Source organism: Chamaea fasciata, unplaced genomic scaffold (genome assembly GCF_029207755.1).
Source record: "Chamaea fasciata isolate MVZ Bird 193981 ecotype frontalis unplaced genomic scaffold, bChaFas1.0.hap1 SCAF_2, whole genome shotgun sequence".
Lineage (NCBI taxonomy): Eukaryota > Metazoa > Chordata > Aves > Passeriformes > Sylviidae > Chamaea > Chamaea fasciata.
In genome coordinates, this window is record NW_027094087.1 from 6,450,370 (window position 1) to 6,476,874 (window position 26,505).

Genomic DNA, 26,505 nt, shown 5'->3' on the forward strand with positions numbered 1-26,505 from the left:
CACGGAGCTTAGCGACGTCTGGGGAAAGGGTGGGTTTCCTTACGAACGCCGCCCCATCCCCCCCCCCCCCCCCCCCCCCATCCTCTGGGTGTGCTCTGCAACGTTTCTTGTGGTTTCGAGTTTAAGTACTGGATGGGGAGCTGTAAATTATCATCTTGGGAAAGTACGGTTTAGCAGGGCGAGAACTTCAGTGCAAGGGTAAATGCCTTTCAGAGTAGGGGTGGGCGCTGTGCTGCTGCGCAGGCGGTGGATGCACTGGAGCAGCTCCGGCGCACCAGGACTAAGGAGCGAGCATCCAGCTCTACAGAGGGTGTGCTGGCCCTAATGCTCGGCAGCCCGGCTGGCACTGGGTATCTGCAGCGCTAAACAGCCTTTTAGGCTTGAGGTGAATGTAGTGGCTGGGACCCTGGGTGTGTTTACCTGTGTTTCAGAGCAAACTTTGTTCCAAGAAGCTGTTCACTGCATTTGCTGTATCAGTCCCGAGGCAAGAGCTCGGGGTTTATTGTTCGCAGTCACAGGCTGCTTTGGGTGTTTCTCCACCACCCCCTAGCAAAAAAGGAGGCAAGATAGAAGAGGGGTAGATTCAAGTACAGTTGTACCATGGGTGCATAATATGCTTTGCAGTTTAATCTTAGGCTTGGTCAGTCAGTAGATTTCTACATAACGTATGCACATGCTAAACTAAACGGGAGAAGGTTTAACTGTAAAAGGATTTCATAGAACATTCATGTCTGTCAGTGCAATCGTAGTTTTGAAGGGGTTTTGTTTTATGTTTTGTTCTAGTTTTCTTGCTGTAACAAAAGATCCTTAAGACCACTGATATTGGAGGCATCTTTGTGTACAAACTGCAAGCATAAGATTATAGAAATGTAATTATTAGCGAGTGTTTAAAATTGTATGTAGCTAGAAAGAATACAATTAAAGTGCTCAGTTGAAGTGACAGAGTGAATCAGAGGAGCTTGGTGTTACAGAATGTAATTAAAGTACCAGTCTGTTTGGAGATATATGAAACAAATGCAATTAACCAGCTTGCTGGAACGACAGGAGCACGACATAATTTATTCGAGTTTTGTCATGGGGAACACATGTAGAACGTTTGTTCTGGTTTAGCCTGATGAGGGTGAGGCGGTGCAGGTGAAGCACACAGCTAATTCAGAGCCGGATCATTAGAAAAAAAAAAAAAATGTCCAAGAAGCTCCTGGAATATATGTGATACTCCCCTTTTGAGGGAAGATATTGCAGGGACTGTCAAGTTTGCCTGCATTAACAACTCTCTGAAATAAATAAATAAAGAAAGAGCTTTGTGGATAGCACATCATGACCAAGTAGATATAAGCTGTTATTGTCGAAATGACTAACAAGTAGCTTTGAAGAAATACTGGCAGGCAAGCTTGGCACACAGTGCTTTTGTCTCTTTAGAAGCATAGTAATTACGATCACATCTTAGGCTGACATATACCACTAGTTGCTTTGAAAAGATCTCTATCAACATCAGCACCATTTGTGATGCCTTAGTTTAAGAATAAAAGGCAAAACCCCACAGACTTCTTGTTTAATAGGTCCTTGGCTTGTTTTCTATGTTTGAAAGTTACTTTTAGTGCATTTGTGGGTTTGAGGGGGTTTTGTTGTTAGGCTTGGCTGGGTGTTTTTGTTTTTTCTCTTGGGAGGAGATCCAGACATAGACACTGTAGCCATTTGAGGCATGTCAACCATCCTTTTTCCTCTGAGTTTAGTTTTATTTAATGATTCAAAACTGGTATAGATCAAAATGATGATCTTTTTCTTCTGAAGTTATTTTTGCTGTCCATGGTTTTAGCACACCTGAAAATTACACAGCTCAATGGAAATGACAGAAAACATGTGCTACATACACATATGTAGATTTTAGCGGTTTCATTGCTGTGCTTTTGATTTTCCTGTAACCCTGCCCATGTTCTTGCACTCTGATGAGTGAATAACTTCAGTTCTCTTTTTCTTTAGCTATCAGGCTTGGTTATTGTTCTAGACACAAAGCAAACAAAGAAAAAAATCAAACACAACAAATCCCAAATACCAAAACATGCACAGAACTCCCCCAGACAAACAACAAAGCACCCCACTAGGCAGAGTCTGCACCATAAAGTAAGCCACAAGCTACCGGAGTTAAAAGAGCTGATTACATGTGGATTTTTAATTGTGTTCAATTGATTCACTGAACATTGAGTTCTTTCATTGTTCTGTGTTTTGTTATCCTTCTGCCAATAAGTTTAAAAGGACAAATGTTAACAGAAAAGGTGACAACTGACATGAATGCAGGTATTGGTGGGCCAGACCCTGGCCTGGTAGGACTCATAAGAACTTCCAATGAAAATGACAGTCTTTTATGTCAGAGCTGGCTTTTAGTCCCTTGAAAACTGCAAGTGTGAAGCTCTTGAATGGGAGAGGGTGCTAAAGATATATAAGAAATTTCTGTAAAACCAGCATTTAATCACCATATTGCTGTATTTCAGAAGCACTTCTTTTCTTCATGAAATGGTGTGGTGGCTGAAACGTTATGCATTTCTTTTCCTTTTTATATATATTTTAAATTCATTTAATTTCTTCATGCCAATGAGCTACACATCTGTGGCCTTGTGTAGGTCCCTGATGCCTGTTGGAGAACATGGCTTACATATAAAGCTGGAGTATATTCATCTAGTGAATATTTGAGCTGACAGGGTCTTGATCTCTCCTGTGATTTTCGCTGTTGATGATAACCTTTGCTTCTGTGGAATGTGTGCGTTTTAATGCCTTAAGAGTAAAATTCTGGAAAGGTTGCAGTTTTGTTTCTTTTACCTTGTTTTATCATAGGACCCAACTCTGCAGAGCATTTAAGTGCTTCCATCTCTTAGCCACAGTCTTGCTGAAGTTAATAAGAATTTAAACATGTGTTCCGAGTTAATCATAGGCTTTAAAACTTTGCTGAGTAAGGATGGATTTATGCCTATGATGACAGGTTTTGCTGAATTAGTCTGAAGATTTTGCTTTCTTTACTTCCTGTCTCTTAAGTCCCCATTGCAACAGTATGTTTTTATGTGCAGAAGATAAGCCAATGAGGGAACCCTGTAATCGTACTTCCAGAGATGGATTTGCTTGAAAAGTAACATGATAATCCAGGTACTTTGGTTTGTGTCTTTGCTAATTTGGAGCTGTGCAAAAGGTCTGATACTCCACAAATCTTTCTGGAAAGTTGAAATCAGGGGGGTTTTAAGCCTTCAGGTGGGTTGCACTGACTACAATAATCCTTCCATTAGGAACTGTCTGGAATGATGAGATTGATGTTGCTCAGTGAAACTGAGTTTTAGCAATGCAGGCTAAAGATATGCAACCTTAAAAGTAGACAAAAGAATTAAAATACATTTTTAAGGATGCATAAAAAGTATCGAGGAGATGTGCCAGATAGTGTGATGAGAGGAGAAGGAGGCTTTGGCTGGTCTGTCCAGTCAACTCCATTTGCAGGGGTCACTTTTCCATAGCAATGCTATGTGGGCTCATAGCCCTGGATTTGAGACGTGCTCTGTCCGCTGCTGAACCATTTAGTGGAAATTACTGAAGGGTATGCAATGGCTTTTTAGCCATTTGTTACCCTTGAATTGCTATTCAGATATTGATCTGGGCTAAATAGATTGCTAACAGGTTCTGTGCATTCTGTTTCAGCCACCTAAGAGGACGCTGCTGTCAGGTTTTATCTGTTACCTCAGCTGGCATGGCAGAGCTTGCTCTTCCCGTGGCTGCCATCTGGCTCACACCTCTCACGCCAGCCTTGGGGAGGATACTCAGTGATCATATTGATGCTGTTTCTTGCCAAGAGGCTGAGTTACTGGTGTGTTTTTCTACATTTCTATAGAAATCTCTTCATTTCGCAAGAAGGAGGCAGAAGAAAGCAAGTATTTGCTCTTGCCAAATAAATAAATAAAATGTCTTGGCTTTTTGGTTCTGACTGAATAGACGTTTCTGCTGAATTTTTATAGTACCTTTTTCTTAGAAGAGGTTTCTTGCAGTTATACTTGACAGTACACATGCCTTATATGTTCAAAAATATTTGTTTTGGAACGTGGACAGGCATAGGATCTGATCTTCAATCACTACTTCAGACAGAATGTTGAGGATACCTTTTATGCAGGATAGTCATGTGGACTGTTAATTATGAGATCTTTGAATGCAAAATATTTGCACAGAAAAAGAGATTTGCAGATGCGTATTTTGGTCTCACCATCGTTACTCTTACACCTGACTTCTATTATTAATTGTGGACAACAGTTGAACAGTTGAAGTTATAAGTTCAGAAATAAGATTGAGTTTAGTGTTCATCACCTCAAACCTTTTCCTTAACAAAATAACTGCTAATCACCCATGATTAATAACTTTTGTTGTTATAGTGGATAATTAAATAAGGCCCATTAATTTGGGCTCTGATCTGCACCACTGAAATCTATGTGAGTTTTGCTGTTGAGTTCACAGAACACGGAGAAAGCAGGCGATGTTATCTTGGCTTACTGTCATTGTAATCTTGCCACAAGATGAAGATGGCTTCTTGTTACATGCAACACTACAACAACTACAGAAATACTAGAGGATGCAAGTGCATATTGATGCCTCAGTTCTGCTCGCTCCTTTCTGCAGTGCTCTCTTTACCGAGCAGAGTTTTCCTTAGTAACCAAGCAGCTGATTCTTGTGCTATGTTGTGTATGTAAAGATATGCATTCTTAGTATTTTTTCAAGCCAAAAGTTCATGAAGTAAAAAATGGCTTTTTAATTCCATCTCTGCAGCTTATCTTGGCATTGCTGCCATGGAAGAGATCCAAGATGCTCTCTTAATTTTATTAAAATAATAGCCTTCATCAATAAATACATGAACAACAATGGACAAACTACCCAGTAGTACCCATGTAATAACCTGCTGATATTTATATTGAGCTGCTGTGCTCTGATGGCCAAGGCTACTGAGATTCATTGCTGGGTTCTGGACAAATGTGAAGTGAGGATATTATTCATCTAAACATCGTTCTGCTTGAAGTATCTTCTGCATTTGCATTGAACTTTTAGCTCTTTACCACTCTCCCCCAGTAATTTTTGATTTTTTTTTTCCCCTGAACAAATTTTTTTTTCTGTAAACTAACTAAATAATATTTATTATCTGCAGATCCTTGAATTAATACGACTGTTTAATTGGGTTGTGAGAGAACTTCCTGCCTGTGTACTAGATAGGTTGGCAAACACTCTTCCTTGTTGCTTGTTTGCCTTGCTGTTTCTACCAAGAACCATGGTGTCTCTGGCTTGCTGATAACTGAAAGTCACCCTTATCTAGTGATTCCAGTGTGTATTTTGTAACCCATCGAGGCTGTGTGAATGAAGGTGCTGTTGCAGACTTTCAGTGCCGTTGTTTGTCGTGGTTGCGGGGATGCTCCTGCAGTTCTACTTCCCTGAGCGATGACTGGAAGAACACAAAATATCTCTGGGTTCACTCCTCACCATTTTCAGTTGCTCAGTGCACAAGACACTCTTCCAAGCTTGGCTTGGAGTAACCTTAATGATATGTGGTATTTGCTTGCAGAATTACTCTTATCAGTGAGTCTTTGTTGCACCACTTCAGTTCCAGCAGAATTCTTCAGTCTGGTGACGGCGAAGGACCCGCCCCTGCGCTGCTTTATGCTTTGTTGTGTCTTGCTTTTACTTCCTCTCGTCACTTTTCCTCAGATTAGTTGGGGGAACACTTCATTTGGTCTGATATGTGGAAATGAACTGGTGGGACGAGTGGGGATGCCAGGAGCTAAGTCTGGTCTCACTCATTAGAGACTACCCTAGATGGTTGTGCCACCCTGTCTGTTGCAGCATATGGTCTTTTCATTTGTTTTTAGGCATTGCCTCTATAGCTTCAGTGCAGTGTGCCAAGGAGAGAAGAGCATCTCTGTGATGTGCCTGTCATAAATGCAGATTGGACAAATAAGTAAGGTATTGATGGCTAGCAGCAAGTTGTAAAACACAGTGAGCTATGGCTCACTCGTATTAATTACCTGCCATTGATTACAAGAGAAACTGAGTGGAAAAAAATTAACCTTTTGAAACCAAAATGTCAGGTAACTAACATCAGTCAACTTGTTCCTCATTCACAGTGAATGGAGGGACAGCTCATGCCAGGGTACCAGAGGTACTTTTTTACTGCTGTGAAAATGTCAAGAGTTAAAAAGCAGTGGAAAGTATTCAGTGCTGGAGGAGCCATATAATCATGGGTTCTCATTCTGTGCAGTTTTCAAAGTCCATATGTCTTGTAGCCCAGACGACTTCATCCTGCCAAATTGAATGGCCAGGTTTAACAGTTTCTCTTGTACTGAGGAGAATTCAGCAACTAAATGATGGACAGTGGTTTCTTCCAGTATTATGAAAAATTCAAACGGCATAGCAAAGCTGTTGGACCAAGCTAGCTGGAAAAGTGTGTTTTCTTCACCTGGGTTGCCTTTCCCTAGAGAACTTGATCTCTGGGATTGTCACTCCATAGCAGAAGCCTGCAGGAAAAGGATCTCTGGGTGCATCTTCCTTCTCACTTTCCAGAGTAAAGTATGTCACCTTTGAGACCTGGAGATGCCTTATTGTCCCTGTGTGTACAGTAGCACTGCCCTGCTCTGACTGTTTTCTGGAGAGAGAAATGACGCTGTTAGCTGGGAGACAGAGTGGAATAGTAGCCTGATTCCAGGTCTGTGGCTTGTTGGAGAGGGATACTCAGCAGAGGAGCTGGGTTAGATAGTGTAGGGAATAAACAGGGGAGCAAAGCAGCTCTGTCATTTTCACCAGGAGAGTACTGATCCCTGAACACTTCATGGTTGTTTCATACTCAGTGTGTTCAGGCTTTTATTGTTGCTATGTTTTTCGTACATCACTTATCCATGAAGTGAATAAGCTTCTCTGTTAAATTGTTTTAGTCCAGTTTTGTTTGGAGTGGCTTTAAGAAAATGCTGATTTGTAGTTTGATGCAGTGAACCAAGGTCTGTGCTGGCTTTAACCTGATGCACTGCCGAAGTGCTGTGATAAATTGGCTGGGGCTTTTTGTTTTTATATTTTTATGATATATAAGAAGAATTCAGTGGACTAACTAATACGGTTGGTGTATGTCAAGGCAGCAGCTAATAAACAAAGCACTTTCAGTGGAAAAAATTAACTAGCAAAAATACTGCAGGCTGCATTGTATCCTTGATCTATGTGTTTGTTCTGTCACCAAACTGGATTTTAAATTATGATGCTTTGATTTTAAGCTAGTCAATGTGATTTGGCTATTCAGATGGTATGTCTGAATTCCAAAATTCTGTGGGTTTTTTTATTTTTTCTTCTGCTTGTGCTTGCTTCATCTTCTTAAACTGCACAGTGTGGTCTTTACCAAGTGAGATCAGACTATGTGTTCTGTAACATGTAAATCCTACCTGTGGGGTAAAATCTCAACGTTTAGAATAGGGAGATCCTATAATAAAATTGTCTTTTAGTGCTGTTGTGTTTAAATCCCTAAGAAAAAATTTCTTTGTGTGTCGGTCTAGATTAAAAATACCCAAAACCAATTGTGTGAGAGATCATTGGAAGTGCGTATGGACAGAAGTATAGAAGATAACTTTAGAAACTGTAAGGGATGGAATTTATATCCCTGAAAACAAAACTCTGAACAGTAGTAGGAACCATTAAAGCACTGAATTAAAGGAAAAAGAAATGTGGCAAGTAGGCAAACAGATATTCAATTAAATATGAATCAGTGTAAACCAGAACTGCTTATTATTGTTATTATTTACTGACTCTTTTTTTTGACAACTGCTCAATTTAGAATGAAATGCAAAAGGGCATATGTCTGTCTTTGTATGACCCCGAATATCTCTGTTCCCCCTTTCAGCAGACAACATGCCTTTTTTCCCCTAAGTGATTTTTGGTTGCTAGGAGAAGTGCAATGGTCTGCCCTGCTCTTATCCAGCAGTAAAATTGAAAAGTGTATTGAGGTAAAGAGAGGGGCAAAGCACAGTGTGGGCCATGAATCACAACTTGTCTCCAATATGTCCACTTTGTTCCCACTTTTTCTTTGAAAACTTTTGTTTTTACTAATGGTGTTTCTTTCCAGCTGATCTCTGGAAGCTATTCAGAAAGGAAAAAAAAAAAAAAAGAAAGAAAGAATAAAAAAAAAAAAAAAAAAAAGAAAATTGTTCTGTTAAGAGTCCACTCAGAGGAACAAAGAAAAGGAGGTGGAGGCTTTGAGACTTATTCATGGGACTGCAGTGGTAGCAATGCACAACTCAATGAATGGCTTCACTCATCTGCTGCTAAACCTGGGTGATTGATACCTTCTGGTTTTTGCTAGAGCTGGAAAAGCGTGCAAAAAGTCTTCATAATGCTCCTGCCAGTTTTAATGCAAGATATTGAAGTTGTTTACAAACTATTTCAAACAGCAGAATATTCAGTGTTCTTGAAGGCATTCAAGCGGCAATGATGCATTATGCATGTTAAAATCAAAAAGGATTGTTAATAATTGTGGTGCTCTTGTTCTAGTTTGTGAAACACTTTACTCGCTGTTTCAAGTAATTGTCTGCTGTGGCAAGAATCACTTGACCATCACCTCCTACAGTGATCTAAAAGTGGCCTTATCCAAATGTCATTGGCTGTTTTTAAGCCTTGTCCATTAGAATTGGCTGTATGTGATGATGTAACGGGTATAAATTATTTGGCAATGTTGTCTATATTAATAGACTATCAAAATCATGAGAGTTATGGCAGATTTCACTTGAAATTGATTGCAGGGTGAATGTATAGACAATATATTCTTTCCTCAAGTGCTTAATGAAACTTGGCCTGGAGAGCAGTCTTAAAGCAATAATTTTGTGTCTCAAGAAAGATTGCTGAGTAGGTTGTGTGTGAGTCCTGTGAATGAGGAAACTGAACATGTGGCTGCAGAGATCTGTGATTTGGGCCGTGGAAACAGCTGACTGACTGCCTGTGGACAGAACAGGCCCCTGTATCATTCCTTACCAGGAATAAGTGGTGAGTGGCCAAGGGTCTCATTACCAATTTAAAATGTTGTGTTGACTCAATTTAGTGACATGCAGATAATAGAGGAATTCAATGATGATGTACTTGGAAAAATAGTGCAGCAACTTGTAACGATTTGTTATTCCCATAGGGACAAAATAGGTTTCACCCATATTTTCAAGGCTATTGGGTGACCTGGCAATACTGGATTGAGTCCCAGTGTAATTGAATGGAATTTGTGTCTGTTTAGGTCAGGGCTGAATTTTCCCCCAGGGAAAGATGAAGATGGAAGAGTTGTAAGTTAAATTACAGGGAACTGGCTCTATCTTACAGATAGAGCTGCTAATGGGGGTGGGAGTGTGTGTGATTCTTTTGTGTGTGGTGGGTTTTTTTAATTTCTTTTCCTGATCCACACAGACTCTAGGAGTAGTTTAAATACCATCCAAAGTGCAGCTGAGCTTTCACTTACTTCCATGAAAGCTGCAAGTGCCGAGACCAAGAGTTTTCCCTCCATAAATCACAGCAGATGTTGTCTCAGTCGTTCTCCAGTGCTGCCCCCAAAGCCCTGTTGTCTTTCTTCCTGCTGAGTCCTTCTTCCTGCTGAGACCTGCAGGGGGAAACAGACGCGATTTTGTCGCTGCACGTGGATATTGGTTAATGAATTTGGATGAGCTATTAATAAGTTAGTATAAAGGATGTGCCTAGTACCACTTAGGACCTCCATGGCAGAAGGAATAGTGAGGTCTAGTCTCCAAGAACACAGCTGATGGTGGGAGAGGTGTGCTGTTGTTTGTAGTTGAGAAAGAAGGGTGACTTGAACTGTTTGTGCTGCTGCTGCGTCTGTCTGGCATCTAAAACAGGGCAGCTTTTGAGGCCCAGGAGGATCAGAAGGGAAGAATCGCAGACCATTAAATATGCCTTCTAGTAATAATTTTCCTTCCTGTTACTTTGCAGTCCTGCCACACTGAATAACGAAGGAGAAAAAAGGCAGAGGGAGATTCAGCACTGCTGGTTTGGGACAGGGCTTGTGGGGGGAGCAGACGCTGTGCGGTGAAGCACTGAGCAATGTCTGCTCTTCCCTGTCATCCCCCTGAGTCCTGAGGTGTGTGTCTCTGGGAGTCTAAATAAGCCGGGGAAGGAGTCAGGAAAGAAGTGGTAGCTGTGGGCTTGTCTGAAATCAGAGGAAATCTCTTGTAAATGGTGACATTCAGCTGAATGTGTCTTTCCTGTTTCATGTCCTTATTCATGCAGCTCAACACGCTGAAGGAAGGACCATTCTCCAGAGATCTCCTCTCTTCCCCAGAGCCCCCTTGTAGGATGAACTTCTTTCAGATTAAGTAGCCTACATCTACTTAATCAATGAGCAGTTTGTAGCTATAATATTGAAGTGGAAAAGCAAGTAAAGGAGGCAAGTTTGCATACACTTTTCCTTTCACATGAGACAAATCCGTGACCAATTCTTAGACTTTCTTTCTCCCCTCCTTCTATTTCCTAGCATTTTCCTATGATGAAAGATGTATGACTTTCTTGTCAACTTTCAAATATGAAATCTTCTCACTCTCAGTGCTTTACATTTTTAATTGTAGAACATTTTCCTCTGCATAGGCCAGAAAATGAGAAATGCCTTAGCTCACCACACGGAAATCAGTGGAGTTGAAACTTCTACATTTATTCTAGGCCAGGGAGAAAAATGTGCTCTTGTGTTTACAGATTTTCCTTCCCTGTGCTCTTCATCTGCTCCATCTTCTGTGGTTTATTCCTGGCACTTGCCTCCTTATATTTCATAGTTGAAGAGTTTGTTCTATCTTGTATTCATGTCAGTTGCTTTAGTTTGTTTTCCAGCTGCTTTTCTGTTCTGTTCATTCTCCTTTGGCTGCTGTTTTCTGACCATGTTGCTTGCGTATGAAGAATTAAAAGACAGCAATGGTTGAGGGGGGGGAAGGCAGTCTTGGTGAGGGAAGTACTCTTAAAAGAAGCCTCGTCCTGTGGCAGGGTTACTTGGTGAATTCTCTGCATAGATAAAGTTTTGTGGAGGCATAATCTTCTGCCATTCTTAACTAGTGCCTTGAGGAAATTAAAATAAGTTAAAATCAACTTTAAAAATTTGCGTGTGCAAGCCAGATTTTGTATGAAGTTGGAAAGAGGTACCTTCCTGAAAATTAAACCCTGTCTGAAGTCTTCCATTTAGTTTTGAAACACACAAGTTTCCCCTCTGTCATAGAGAATTGTCTCTTTCAGTCTAGTGAGACCTACGATAACTATGTTTATACATGATTTGTTAAGTTTCCTTTTCTTGCAAATGGTTGAACTTTCTCAATTTATGAAATATTGAGACATAGAAGGATAATAAACTTCAAGCATCAGTGGCTGTTTTTTTTTTAATATTCTACAAAGTTGAAGGGAAAAATAACATTAAAAGGTAAGAGATACTGGGTGGGCATAAACTGTTTAGTAACAGTATCTGAGGAAATCATTGTGCTGATGCTATTCTTGAACTAATTGATATTATTTCAAGACTTGAATTTCTGTTATGTTTATATAATCTCTACATGGTATATGTGTATAAGAGAAGAGGAGACTGAGGGTAGACCTCATTGGAGTGTCCTCATGAGGGGAAGTGGAGGGGCAGACATTGATCTCTGTGACCAGTGATGGGACCCAAGGGAATGGCCTAAAGCTGTGTCAGAGGAGGTTTAGGTTGGATATCAGGGAAAGGCTCTTCCCCCAGAGGGTGGCTGAATACTGGAACAGGCTCCCAGGGAAGTGGTGATAGCACCAGCCTGACAGAGCTCAGGAAGCTTTTGGACAACACTCTTAGGTACATGGTGGGATTCTTGGTGCTGTCTTGTGCATAGTTTACTTTCTTATATATAAGCTTTTCTATAAATTGGTGTTATATATAGGAAAGTAAACTGTGATGGACTTTGATGATCCTTGTGGATCCCTTCCAAATTAGAATATTCTGTGATTCTACGATAATGCAGTAAGTACTAAATAAGTACTATACAAAATACCTTGTGAGAGAATTCTCTTAATTTACTAGGTAAGCTGGATGAAATATTTTGGGGTGAAAGTTTTTTTTTTTTTTTTTTTTTTTTTTTTTTTTTTTTTTTAATTTACAGCTGATTCTAATCTTACTGAAGAGCAAATTTTACTTTTTGCAGTGCAATGTAGATGAAGCCCTGACTCAGCAGAAGATGCTGGGAATTTTGTCATCAGCATCAGTGGGGCCACAGTTTTGGTTTTGTTGTGGTTGGCAATGTGGGAGGTTGATGCTGAGAAGGAAGTTTTGTTTGTTGGTTTCTTTTTGCTTTGGTCTGGATATTTTATGATTATACAAAACTCAAGAGACTGACTTAAAACTAAATATAAGTTGTAATCATAAAGTTAACAGATATCAAAAGCTTCACCTGTGATCCATTAGAAGACCAGTGGGAAACCAATTTGTAATAAATTTGCAAATTAGAAAGGCAGGGACATTATTTGACAACTAATTTCATTCATTCCACTTAGCATTTGTGTCCAGGTGTCTTACTAGATTGCTTGATGCTCCCAAAACAGGGGTGAGGGTGGAATAAATTCTGTCACTCTTTGGATGAGGAGTTACAACTCCCATGAATAATTATATTATAATAAGTTATAATTCTCCTTTTACAGGAATACAGGAGTTACCAGACATTTAGAAGGAATAAAATCATTAAGGTTGGAAAAGAGCTCCAAGGTCAACAAGTCCAACCCTTTAACTGATCACCACCTTGTCAACTAAACCAGAGCACTCAGTGCCATCTCCAGTCACTTCTTGAACACTTTTAGGAGCAGTCATTCCACCTCTTCCCTGAGCAGCCCATTCCAATGTTTATCAGCTTTTTCAGTGAAGAAATTGCTCAGCCTGTACACTGAGTACCTGAAGGGAAAATAGATTCTTTAATATTCTGTGCTGTCTCAGAAGACTTTTCAGATCACAATTTACTTTCCTATGTATAAAGCTTTTTTATAAATCGACATGAATTGGTTGCATATGCATGTGATATAAATAAAACCTAACTGGATGGCATAAGCCAAATAAATAAATCAGAAAATTATTCTATTGCCTGTTGTATTCTTGGTGCAGCTGTCTTGGAGAGCTATAAATAGATATTGCTTATTACTTTCACTTGTGTTTATTTTTGCTTTAAGTGGCAAATGCAGCTATTGTTAACAGACCTTAAAATTGCTTAGAGGGCATTTACTTAGATCATTTTGAGGAAAATTATGAATGTTCTTGTTAAAATATTTGTTAATAGCATTTGACCATTGGGACAAGTAGATAGACTGCCAGTACAAATGACTAAAATTTTTTTTTTTGCATGTCGTCAAGAAAGAAGTTTTGTAGAGGGGTTGTAGACACTTTTCCAAGTGGTTATACAGTGAATATTTTAGTGAAAAAAGACATACCCATTGGGGGGGGTGGGGGGGGGGAAGAATAAAAATCATATTAGCAGTTTCAAAAAGTAACAGAGTAAAACAAACATAGTAGAAAAATATTGTCTTACAGACCTTCTCTTGCTCCTTTCCAAATACATCAAAATCAGCAAAAAATAGTGCTGTAGTTTCAGTAACATCTTCTTTTAAAGTAGATCTTGCTGGTTTTGTTTTACTTTTCCAGTAATGGAAGAGCTTTTGCTTTGTAAGGATTTTTGGAGGCTTTACTCACTACCAGTAAATATGGCAAAAATAAGATCAGTCCACTAAAGTGTTTGAGTGTTCATGGAATATAGATTTATATATACCTGATGTAATGTAGATGTCACTGGCTCTTGTTCCCCTTCCTGCTCATGGGGGATAATTGATATCTATGCTTCAGAATCCTAGCCTTGATAAAATGAGGTGGACAATGATGATAAACCTGGCTGCCTGGTACCATGGCTGTCTCTTTGATAAGCCAAATACTTGGAATTTTAGAGAAATGTTGTTAAAACATGGTGTTCCTGACACCTGGCATTTCTTGCCCACACCAGTGAGACACTTTGGAGGTGAGTGAGATGACAATTCAGAATATTGAGACTTAGTGAGATTCCTTTATTATATAATAATAAAGTCATTATATGAAAATATTATTACATAAAATTATTAATACAAGTAGTCAATGGAGAGAGGTACAGTTGCTGAATTTTTAGCTAGAGAGTTTTAACTGTTGTTTGTATAAACAGAGATTCACAGTGTACCTTGCACTCTATATTTATGTTTATTTTTAATCTTCCCAGTGGTGGGAGCAATTGAATTGGCCTTGCCATAGAAACTGGAGAAAATCTCCAAACTACACAGTGGGAAGGATTAATGAAAAAAAAACTCTCTACAAAGTTAAGTTTCATTTCAGCCTAGGTATATAAAGCTTATCCTTTCAAGGGAAGAATTTATTTATTTATTTATTTATTTATTTATTTATTTATTTATTTCCAACACTGATGTAAGATACAATTTCATGTTTAGAGATCCAAGTGCAAACAGAGACAAAAAATAAATCTATTCAGATAGGGAATAGATTTCAAAATTGCTTTAAAAAATACTGAGAGTTTTTCATGCCTTCAAATAGTAGACCTTGGATTTTGATAAATCTTACAGTGAATGGAGTGGAGTTCATGTATTATAAATCCCTACTGCAGTTCTGAGAGCTATTGCATAATGGAGGCAAAGAATCTTTTGGACCATAGATAAACTTGTCACTTGAGCAATATAAAATTAAAATTCACTGAATATTTATCTGGTTTGATATTGAAAATGAGAGGGTGCAAGTCTTGACAGTTGTACCAAAAGTGAGCTTGCGTCTAGGCACATGATTATTCACTGTTCATTAGCTGGACATTCATGTAATACTAAAACACAAAGTGCTAAAAGAATGATCACTATGGAATCTCTAAACCAGCGCTTAAAATGATAAATGAAAGGAGTTAAATCTTAGCTCTGCTTACATTCTGTTCATTGAGAAGCCTCTGAAAATAGAGATATACGTAACTACTTGGTGCCTTAACTCTATGTACTCCATGAAATGCTGGTCCCCAATTATAAAATACTGGTAATTCTAATCAAGTTGTTCTTTCAGGGCCTATATATTGATGTCAATACCTTGGCTTTCATAGGCCTGTACTCCTCTAGCCATACCCTGTCACATTAATTTGCTTTCTACAAAGATTGAGCTGCACCAGCTCTTGTGTGGTGTGAGGACACCATGGGTAAAGTAGGCAATTGCCCACTTCTGCAGTGGGGGGAGTTCATGGTGGCTGTGTGACACAGGATGTGCCTGACTGTCCCTTTTGAGTCTTCTTGGTTACCACGTCTTGGCCAAAACCATGAGGAATATTGTAGGCTCCATACTGAGAGAACTGTGTGGTGCTCCTGCACAGGGTTTGCCTGACTGTTGAATGACACATTGGTAGGGTTGAAACAGCAAGAATGCCAGGTTCATAACTTGGGATGGATTTATGAACCTTTATGGTTCTTGTCTGTGGGAATATTCTCTTGAGGAACTGATTCTTTCATTCACTAGTGTATGTTTCTTCATTTACTTTTTCATTCTGTTGAGTTTGTGTGTGTTTCAAAATGCTTTTCAATTTAAGCAGCTCGCAGGTGTGTGGAAATCTGGTGTCACTTATTAGTATTATTTGTAAGCTAGAAGTGATCTCCTAATTTGAGGAATTTCAATTATTGTCATGCCTCCTATTGATTAGGTTTTGTTATTTTGGGGCAATTGGCTGTCCTTTCAAACCATAATAGGACTGTTGAAACTCAGCCACTGAAAAAATGGCACTAGCCTTTTTATTTTGTACAAGACATAGAAGGCGTAGAGTTTTGAGGGTAAAAATGTAATCTGAAAGATATAATTTTAAAAATGAAGGAGTGAGATCTATTTTTATTGTAAATAAGAGGTATGGATGGATACTTGGATCAAGTGGTGGCCTTTCACCTTTAAGGCAACAGCTTAAATTAATCCTTAGGTCCTAAGTTAATTGAGATAAATGGTTTTAGCTTTGTCCCTGGTGTAAAGTAGTCCATATTGCAAAATTGCTGTACATCTGTTTGTGCAAACTTGTATAATTGGCATTCTCTTAGGACTGAGTTGTCACTGAGAGTGGACTATTTCTTATTGCTTAGGAAGGTGTTCCCTGTAGGTCAGGGTAAATGTCGTTGTTGGGTCTGTGAAGGAAATCTGCTCCTGCCTCTCTTAATAATCCCTGGCTGACAGATTTGTCAGAAATGTCTTAAGTGTTATAGCTGTTCTTTTAAATAAAGGAGAAAAAAACCCAAACCCTAAAAAACTTTTGGTTTAAAGAAAGTAAATCAGTAGGAGACTGGATCTTATTTTCTTATATCTGTAGGAATCCAGATGCTCAGGGATGTTAAAATTGCCTAACTTGCCATTTGCTCATGACAGATAGCCTTCAATGATGATCTTGAACTTTATGAAACATGAGCATGTGGAGGGAAAGAGAAATTAATATAGAATACATTGTTGTTTTCTAAGGACTAGGTTGCACTTCAATAAAGGAAAGGATGTGGCTTTCCTTCCCCATTTTCCTTGGAGGTTCTGTAGGAATTGCAGTTCATCCTTTTTTGTGTTATTAGTGAGGCTCTGGCACAGGTTGCTCAGAGAAGCTGTGGGTGCCATCCCTGGAAGTGTTCAAGGCCAGGCTGGATGGGGCTCTTAGCAACCTGGACTAGTGGAAAGTTTCTCTGTCCATGACAAGAGGGTTGGAACATGATGGTGTTTAAGGTTCCTTCAAATCCAAACCATTGTTTGAATATGTTATGTGTAGATGTGGCATTTAGGGACATAGTGTAATGGTTGACTTTACAGTGTTAGGTTTGCTATTCAACTCAATGATCTAAAAAGTGTTTTTCAACCCAAATGGTTCTGTGATTCTTCCTCCAAGGGAAAAGAAATTTGTATCATATTGCTCTTGGCTGAAGAGTTTTTGTTGTTTTCCTGCTCTTGCTCTGATACCTTCTGGGCTGAACCTCTGGAGTTACAGAATCCTGTACCTCACTCTCTCAGCTGTCAGATGATCTGGAGGAGTGAAGGATCAAATACAGCTTTTACTCAGTGCCTCCTTTTTAACTTCTAGTGGCATGGGAGGTGTTGGGAGGCAGTGAAGGAAGCTGCATCCACATTTTTACCAATATTCTGTGTGGTGTTATCCAAGGCAGTGTTCCTGGTGTCAGTGTGCTAAGTGTTGTCTTTGCATACTTGAAGGATGTGTTTTCCCAAAATCTTTTGATTTAGATGAGAAAAGGATTGCAAAATATATTTATATAGAACAGGATTTGGGGAAAAACTTACAGAAAGACAGTGGGTATGCACTAAGTTCTGCTTGCTGTCTTGAGTTTCCAGGAAGAGAAGCAACTTCAAAATGGAATGTTGTCAAACTGCATATATTTCTGAACATCTCTGAGCTAGTGAGGGAACAATTTTCTAAAAGGAAGGGAAGATTACAACATTTTTCTAGTGAGGATTTGCTTATGTTCCTGTTTGAAAGTAGAACACAAATCTCATTTCTTTGGTATATGAAAAAGAAAAAAAAAAGATTTTGAAAAAATATTTGCAAAAGATTGCTTGTCAGATGTCTCTTTAGATGAAGAATTTGAAAATGACCTCACATAGGACTGTTTGGTTAATGTTTAAATATAGAGACATACAAATGTAAAAGAGTCAGAGAAACTGCCTCATATGTGTCCATAGCAGGATTGTGTACAAGAAGTTAGAATAAATTAGTAAAATTCGTAAAGTTTGGACTACGTATGTGGTCAAATTTAACATATGTTTCAAAGTGTGCACCTTTTGTTTCAAGAACTGGTGTTTGGGTGAACAGGAGGGGAGGAGAGAGGAGTAGGAAGAAAAAAGAAAATAAAACACTTTTCTCCAGGTATCAAAATCCCCTCCAAAACAATGAATTGTCTTATAATAATATTCTTGCTGCTAAGTTACTTTGATTTCTAAGGATGGGAGATGGATAGAAATTTATGGTAAAGTTCCTCAGGTGTGCAGCTTTAATAAAACAGGCATCTCATTTAGTCTTTCGCTGTATCATGTGTGGAACTTATTGACAGGAATGGGAGATGTGAGCTGTTCTAAGCCTTAAGTAGCTGAAAGGGATTAACCTTACACAGAGGATTTACTAATGAAGACATTGCACTTAGACACACAGAAGGAAAGGAAAGTGAATTGTTGATCCAGAAATTATTCTGTCTAGTTGTCCTTAATGCTTTTCCCCCCCTTTCATTCTACTTATAAATTTAGTTTATTGTACAGATGTAATTGGATCTTACTCTCCTGTGGTGTGTCTGTGCTTTTGTAGTAGTTTCACAGTAGCTGGCAGTCAGTGAGGTACAGTCTGTGGACACAGAGACATGGCAGTCAAACTGTAGGCTTTGATGGCAACCTGCATAGTTTTTGTTCTTCTGATACTTCATTTTCATATGCATTCATAGATCCCACTACTTGAGCCAGTATACAATTTACTTTCAGAGGCTGATGCAGGTTATTTTAATCTTCTCTGGGATTAGTTTGCAGGAAAAAAAAATCCTTAATTGAATACCCCTGTTTTGCTCCTGTTCTGTAAACAGCCTGTTAGCTTTGTAGCTGGAGGCCAGGTGAGCATGATCAAGGTTTAAAAAGGGAACAAGAAATCAGAGCCCAAGCAGGAGCAAGAAGATTCTCCACTGACACGTAGGAAGACGTGGGGACAGCTCCTTTCATGGTCAGTCTGCCTCTGGGTGCTGAGTTGTGTCATTATTATTTGGGAAGGGCAGGAGGTGCACATGGTTGGGTAGCCCCCTTCATTTAATTATGGTGTTTTTCCTGGAGGATCTGTGATCTCGTTGGGAACACACTAAATGTGTAGACTTGAGAATAAGCAGGTACCAAAAAGGTAAGGAACGTGCCTGTTTGCTTCTGATTCCTTCCCTTGCCTTTTTACCATATGAGCTCCAGGGTCTGTACTGAGACAGCCCTCCTAGAACTCTATTTCACATGCATCTTTGCTGTAAAGAGTTGAAGCAGATTGTAAGATATTTTAGACCAGATTTTGGGCTAATACAGCATGAGGTAACCCTTTGTGCTCTTCAGAATACACTGGTTTTGTTACTTGTTTCAATATATGTTTATACGCATGCAAGTATACAGTTGTAATTGTTAGATGAGCTGTTGTGATATATGTGTTCTATTTTACTGCTAGGAAAAGTTAGAAGTGTTGTTTGTAACAGAGAATTCTGTTTTGAGGTGATTCACTATAGAGATGGACAGTTACTTAAGAAGCAGTTTTTAAAAAAGGAAGGGTGAAGCTATTGCTTTGGCAAACCAGAGTATGTTCTGTAAAGCTGTGTAAGTTTTTAAGAGTGTGGCATTCAAAAAGAAGTTTATTCAAGTTTTCCAAAAAAGTAAATGACTTTGGTCTTGCAAGTTAATAATGCTGGTCTTATGCAGTTTCCCATGTACATTGCGTGTAAGTTATTTTATAGACTATTACTTTAGATTGTGTTTTGTAGCTTATTGCTATTATTTCAACCTAATGAAAGTTCTCAACCATTACTATATATGGTTAATCTTTTTCAAAATCATTAGTGTGTGGCTTGAGTCACACCATAAAAGACTCTTGTTTTTTGTCTCGTTGTAGATAAACAACGCATTTTGGAAAATAGTGGAACAAGCACTTTGAGTCTTCCCAGCTTCTAAGTGTTTGTGGCTTATTGACTTCCTGAGGTGCTGTCTTTGTGGTTAACTTCTGTGAATGTAGCCAGTTGTTTGCGTTTGGGTTTTTTTTTAACCCAACACTTACTTGCTCTTTGCTTTTTGAGGTTTTTCTGATTAGGAGGAACAGAAGCGTTCCAGCAAACCATTTCCTGTGTTATGAGCTGATATCTGTTCCTACATGGGTTCTTTTGCCCAGTGTCATTAAAGAATACTGACAGAATTTAAAGAATCACTAGAGGCTTGTTTTTTTTCTTGCTACAGTCAAATGAAGTAATATTAACCAACAAACATGAGCAGGCAACCAAAATGGTTTTAAAGTGCAGCCAATTCTGAAGTCTATTGCACCACCATAGTGATTTTCTCTAAAAAGTCAGTGATATAATCATTTGAGGTTGTTGCAGTTGATATTGATGTTAACCTTTAGCATAGCTGATAAACCGACTTTCTACTGGCAGGCATCATTAATAGGAGGCTCTGTGCTGTCCTGAATAATTTTCCTCACAATTAGCAGCATTGATCTTGTAGGTGCAGCAGCAGCTGAAGTTCCTTGAGGCAATCAGGGAGGGAAAGTGGTTGAAACTGACCCTGAGCCATGTCAGTGGCTCCTGCTTGACCATTACAGCATTTACTTTTTTCTAGTCCTGGTGTGTTGATTCTTAAAAGCAGTTTATTCTTCACTCTTAGATATATTCATGTGCTTTCAAGGTAAGAATTGAAAGGCGGGGTTCACCAGGCTGTTCTGGGTAATATCACCTCTACTTGGTAAAGCCATTCTGGATATGAAGATAATCTAAAATAATTTTGGACAGAGATGCAGTGTTGTGGTATCTCAAATATAATGGAAGCTGTGGGGTTTTTTGTTGGGGAGCAGGGCAGGGGGAGAAAGTATGAAATCATTTCTAGTTGAAAAGCTGCCTTTATGCAATTTTAAATTAATATTGATTAATACTAATGGAGTGGGCTCTGGGAGAGGCTTTACATACCTCTTGTGCCTACTAATAAGGTCTCATCTCAGATGCACAGAATCTCTTAAGGAAGTGAGTCATTTTTATCAAAGTTAGAAAAAATCACTCTGAGCTCTTTGAGTGAGAATAACTCACCAACTGAACAAGCTTCAAAGCAAAAGCTTGATACTGATGTGGGGGAATAGCCTGGGAGCTGCTGAGGGGCACAGATGGGCAGTGGGGGGGGAGAGAGTGCTGTGTGAGACCATCCTGCATTAAATGCAGGTTGTGATATGACTATTGGTGTGAACCTTTCTTCATTGCCTTTATTATCTAGGGTAAGAATTGGTGATAATTCATTTTGACAAAAAATCCAGTCTTGAGTTTTGGTGAAAAAACAGCATCCTACCTAAAATGCATTGCAACTGGCATCCACCTTTCTGTTGGCTATAACATTCTCTCAAATTATTATTTCAATAGTTGAGCAGTGCTGGTCTTAAATTTCTATGGGATGGGGTAGAATAACATGGAAATTTTAAAAGAAGGGATGAAAGCAGACTGCAAAGTACACAGATGGGTTACAGCTACTGAGTGCCTGAGAGACTGTGCCAGGACTTGCACTCTGCTATGAGGAGGGATGCTGGATGAAACACTGTTTAGGCCAGCAGTCTTTCAGTGCTTATTGTTTTCTGGGCTTTATTTGTCTTTGAGGGGTCATCTCACATGAGAGCAGATTCTATTTGTTGCTTTTTAATCAACTTGTTTAATATTAGAAATGCTTGAAATGTAATTAGATGGCTATTTTTTTTTGTTTTGTTTGAGAAACAGAATGAAGGCAGCGAAGCAACATTTGACTGTTTTGATAAAGGTGATGGGAACACAAATGTGCACTCCTGTAGGCAAATATAAATTACAGAGCCCCCATAAGTCCTTCAATATGGAAAGTTCTGTTCATCTTTCTCGTGCCTCCTGCGATCTGAGGTGTTATGGTGGGAGGCAGTGCTCTTGTGATTGCAACATACAGCAAAGTCTTGACTTGTCTGAAGTTTGGCCTTCTCTGACAAATCGTGGAAAGCTTCACAGATTGTTTGCTAGTTTTTCACCAACATACAATGCAAAGAGAAGTGCTACTGCTTAGTAACCCATTCCTATTGAAAATCAGTTGTGAAACTGATAAATTTATTCAAGTGTAAGAAAAGAGCAATTATTTCCAGAGTAACTGTATCAGTTAATAAAATAACTGTTGATACTGTCAGAATTTTGCTTATTCTGTGTGATAAAAATTGGGGCATTATCCCTCTAGATTGGGGGGATGTAACATGCAGTCCCCGACTGAATTCTAGGTTTATTTTTTGGTATAAACTCTGCTCTGAAGCATCATGGACTTTAATTTCTCATTCAGCTTACATTTGCTGTGCCAATATTCTCAGTATTCTTCTGGACTTATCATGTGTTAATACTTTAAAGCAGATAAGTTGTTTTTCTATTGGTATTTTAAGAAAAAAAAATCTTGTTTATAGAGCAATGAATTTTTGTACTTCTATGTATGTGCATATATAATGTAAAAAACAATGAATAGATATAGTTGTTAAATGGGCTTTTTGCATCTCCAAAGATACAAATTGGTTTAGATTTTACAGTATTAAAAACCAGTACTCTGGAAATTTCCATGTGATGCATGTAAAATTAGTTTGAAATAGTTCAAAAATGGTTTGAAGCTATGAAACTGTTTTGTTTTTATGACTAAAGTAAAATTAGAGAAATTAGCTTGAAAAACCAAAATTGCCCCTCCATGGCTCTAGAAACCTGGAGCTCCCTGACATTTCAGGAGGACAGAGGGCAAAACTCAAACAGAGCGGGTCAAGAAGTTACAGGTATATCTTGCCTATGACTGTTCAGTGGCGTAGCAGGAGGGCAGTGACATCGGTGACACTGTTGTGAGCCATCTGTGCATGCAGGGCACAGGTCAAGAAGACACCTTGGTAAGCTGACAGTGCTGTTTTTTTCCAAGAGATTTCCATCAGTGGATCTCAGAATGCTTCACAAACGAGTTGTGGCCACATCTGCATTGTAAAAATAGAAAAGTTGAGGTGAGTGAAATATCTGCCAGATATCATAGTGATGCTAGAGTCTGGAGTTGAACTCATGACTTGTGTGTTCAGGAGCACATGTGGGTGCTGGAGTGGTACCTGTACCCTGATAAAATGAACGTGGCTTGGAAAGAATTTGAGCACAGAATCCAAGCAAATAAATGTGTTGTCATCTGCAGGGAGAACCAAGGGGTGACAGAAATAGAGAACGCTGTTTTGAAGCTCCCACTGTGTTTAGCTGTCCTGACATATGATGTCCTGTCTCAAAGTGACAGAGTTTCTTGTTTCTTTGATCTGTAGGATAGCAAATCTGTGTGTATGGTGCTGTGCCACAAACATCAACATTTGGTGCTATTCTGTTCCCCTACTCTTCCTGTGAGGAAGAATCCAGCTTACTTGACCACCAGTAAGATTAATGAAAATAGTGTCTAATGCTGGTTTAAGTCTGACAATACTTGCAGGGAGAACTTTAAAGGAAAATGATACATGTGATGGCCAAGGAAGTTACACTTTTTATAGCAACAGAAGAGTGAAGATCCAGTTCATGTTGCTTAGTAAATGCATCTTGCCTTGTTTTTTGTTAGGAAGAGAATCACATGTTCAATTTTGAGGCACGGTGTTACTTGTTTTATTACATTTTAATACAGCCTTTGAAAATCATCAGTTATCAGTTTTGCTTTGAAAGAGCACATTTTGTAGAGTGTGATAATACCCTGTTCTTCAGGGAGCAACAGCAGAAGGAAAAAGCAAAGACTAATGTTAGATATGTGTGAATTTAGTCTGGATGGAAGTGTTCTGGGTAAAGATAATGGTAAATGGAAAATTTTACGCTAAAAATAAGCAAGAAAATTTTGATTTGGGATCTCAGATCTGAAGAGAGGGAAGTTACACAGCTATCAATACAAAAGGACTTCGGGAAGTTTGTAATGTAGTTAAGGAAGAAAATGGGTTGCAATCAGAAAAAAAATAGTCAAATCACATATAACAAGGATCAACATGGGAGCTTAATGATGTGGCTTAGAAGAGCATTTATGGGAATGACAAGCTATTACATCAGCTTCACAGGAGAACAGAGTGAAGCTGAAACTTCAATGGAATGGAAGGCTTGTGCCAGCTTTCTGCCGATGGGGGAAAGGGGGCATTTAGCTTTTTAGCATGTGCAGTTCTAGGTCTCATGATTTAAAACCATGTCAGCAAAGTGGAGACAGCACAAAGGTGATGACAAGAGATTAGTGAGAACTTGGAAGAAGTTTTATGAGCAACTGAAAGAGAATATGCCAGAGGAGACAAAGAATCAGGTCTGTTGCTATTTTGAAAGGTTTCTACTAATTTTTTACACATTTCATGCTTTTCTCAGTAAAAATAATTTAGATGAGGGATAAAATTTTGAATGTGTCTGTATCTTACAAAAATATTGATGTAACATTGCAAGTAATTTAACTAAACCTTGAAATTTAAAACTGGAGGTATCACAATAAGGAAATTCATAGTTAAATGTTTCAATGCGGAGCTGTAGTGATTATAAATCTTTGAGAAGAGTAACTGAATGTGGCACAACTGGATGTGATGCACTGGCATTATGTGCATGATGTCATCCAGTGTGGAACCTTACTGGTACAATAATAGGAAGTACCTGCCATTGAAGCAATTTTAAAGTGGAAAGAATAAACCGAGAGATCAGTCTTCAGGTGATGGATCAAGATGCTTAATAGTAAAAGAAAATATACTGATTTCATCCTCAGTTACATGCACAAAAAACCACTGTATTTTGAAGTCTTTTTTTAAGGCCAATGTTTTAGGCATTTAATACTGAGAAAAAACTTTAATTGTACTTTGATTTGTTATATAATTGATATATTTTTGAGTAAAATGGGGATTGTGGAAAGCTGATGAGAAAACAGGAAGAGATTTGCAAAGCATTGTTTTGGCTCGGCCTGCTGATTTTGAGACACATTATTATATTACCTGTACAGTGTTTGTATTTTTACTTTGTGATAGTAATTATAAGGTCTACATGTTGTACTTGTTTCATTTAATTGTTACACCATTTTTCTCTGTGTTAGGTAACTGGAGGGATAACTTTTTTTTAAATTGTTTATTTGTATAATATAAGAGACGGCTTGAAATTAGCACAGATGTGACATAATTTGAGAAATGATAGTGCATCATGGCACTTTAAAGCTGTGAGGTCAAAATACTTAGGTGATGCCCTTTCAATTGAGACCGTTTTTTCCCAATAGAATTGAAATCTAATTAAACAGTTTTCTTTACTCCACACGAATTAAAAATTAATAAAATTTAAAAAAAAAATGTTCAGGCAGGGAAAGATGGAGGGTGCTGCGTGATTAATCTGAGGTAAAAATAAAGAAGTCTTTTCATCATTCATCACTTAATGACAGTTAGGAGCAAGCTGCAATGTTTCGATAAATGAGAGATGTAAAGTGCTGGGGTGAAGCTGTTGTCTTTCTCTTAAAGTAGAACATAAGACTCAACCAAGCGCCTCAATGAAAATGCTAATTCCACATGATTAATCCTTTCTTCTTTTCTGTCAACATGAATATTAAATAACTTCCTTTCCAGGGTCACTGGGAAGTTGTAACTCTTTTACTTTGGGTTCCCCTTCCCTGAAACATAAGGCCTGACCTTAGGGCCTAAAATGACCCTTATTGTTTATTTCTGCCTCTTTGAACTATTGCTCTTACTCCCCTCATTCTGGAGGAGGGAGGGAAGTGGTGGAACAAGCAGTCAGTGGCAATTACGGATACACCAGGAACAGGTTTTTGTCAACTGGCTTTGATTTGCCAGAGACTTGACTTGGGAATGGCTCCCTACAGCCAGCAGCAGCCTGTTCTCACCTTCTTTTAAGTAAAGCACTAGCTGGTTGTCTCTATATTTTTACAAGACTGTCCATGAGTATTTCATCTGCCATGTCTGTATAATTTGCAATTCGTACTTACTCTGATACTCCAAAGTGTTGTATTGCCCCGTGTGATGTGACCAAACTTCTAAGTGGATGTTCTCCCTCTATATCCTTAAGCCTATCGGCTTAAAGATAAAAGACTCGGTATTTTAGCTGCCACATACACAGAGGCATATCAGTCACTTTGATTTTAGTCAAAATTAGTTTTTGTGGTGTTTGTGTTATTTTACCCAAAGACTTGCAATTGAAAGACTTGATGATGTTTGGATGACTGATTTTTGCCTTTTCGTAGGAAACAAGGCTAATAAAACATTAAAAATAGATCAGATGGAGGCTTTCAAGGTAGGACAAATTCTCCTTACCTTGTGTAAGGAAAAGAAACAAGCCCTAGTTTCACAACTCAGTCTTTGATGCAGTTCTTCATGGTGTACTCAGTAAATCCATTGCATAAAGATATTATTAAATCAATACAGGGATGGCTATTATAAAAACTGATTCAAAAAATGGCTGTGCCCTGTGGATGCATTCCAGATAATAACTTGACCCTTCTCTTTCCCAGATAGTGTTCCTCACTGACCTTTGCCACCTGCATACACTTCTGTTGCATTCCTCTCAGCTCCCAATCGTGCATTAGCACCAACTGTTTCCTTGGTGTGGAGGAGGCAGCAGATGTGCCACTGGTGCTTTGTAGGTTCTTTGACTCCTGTTAATGGTTAGACACAGTGGCCCTTTTTTGTGAATGTCTGCAATATCTTCATGTTGAGCTGGCTTAGTGAGTAGTGATGTCTGTTCTGGGTAGTGGAAGACTCTCACAGTATG

The 26,505-nt window shown here is 38.8% G+C and overlaps 1 protein-coding gene across 1 annotated transcript in view; it reads left to right on the forward strand.

Annotated features, from left to right (window-relative positions):
- LOC136303118 (roundabout homolog 2-like) overlaps positions 1 to 26,505 on the forward strand; it is a 343,499-nt gene that overhangs the window by 739 nt on the left and 316,255 nt on the right. The gene's annotated exons all lie outside the window — the stretch shown is intronic.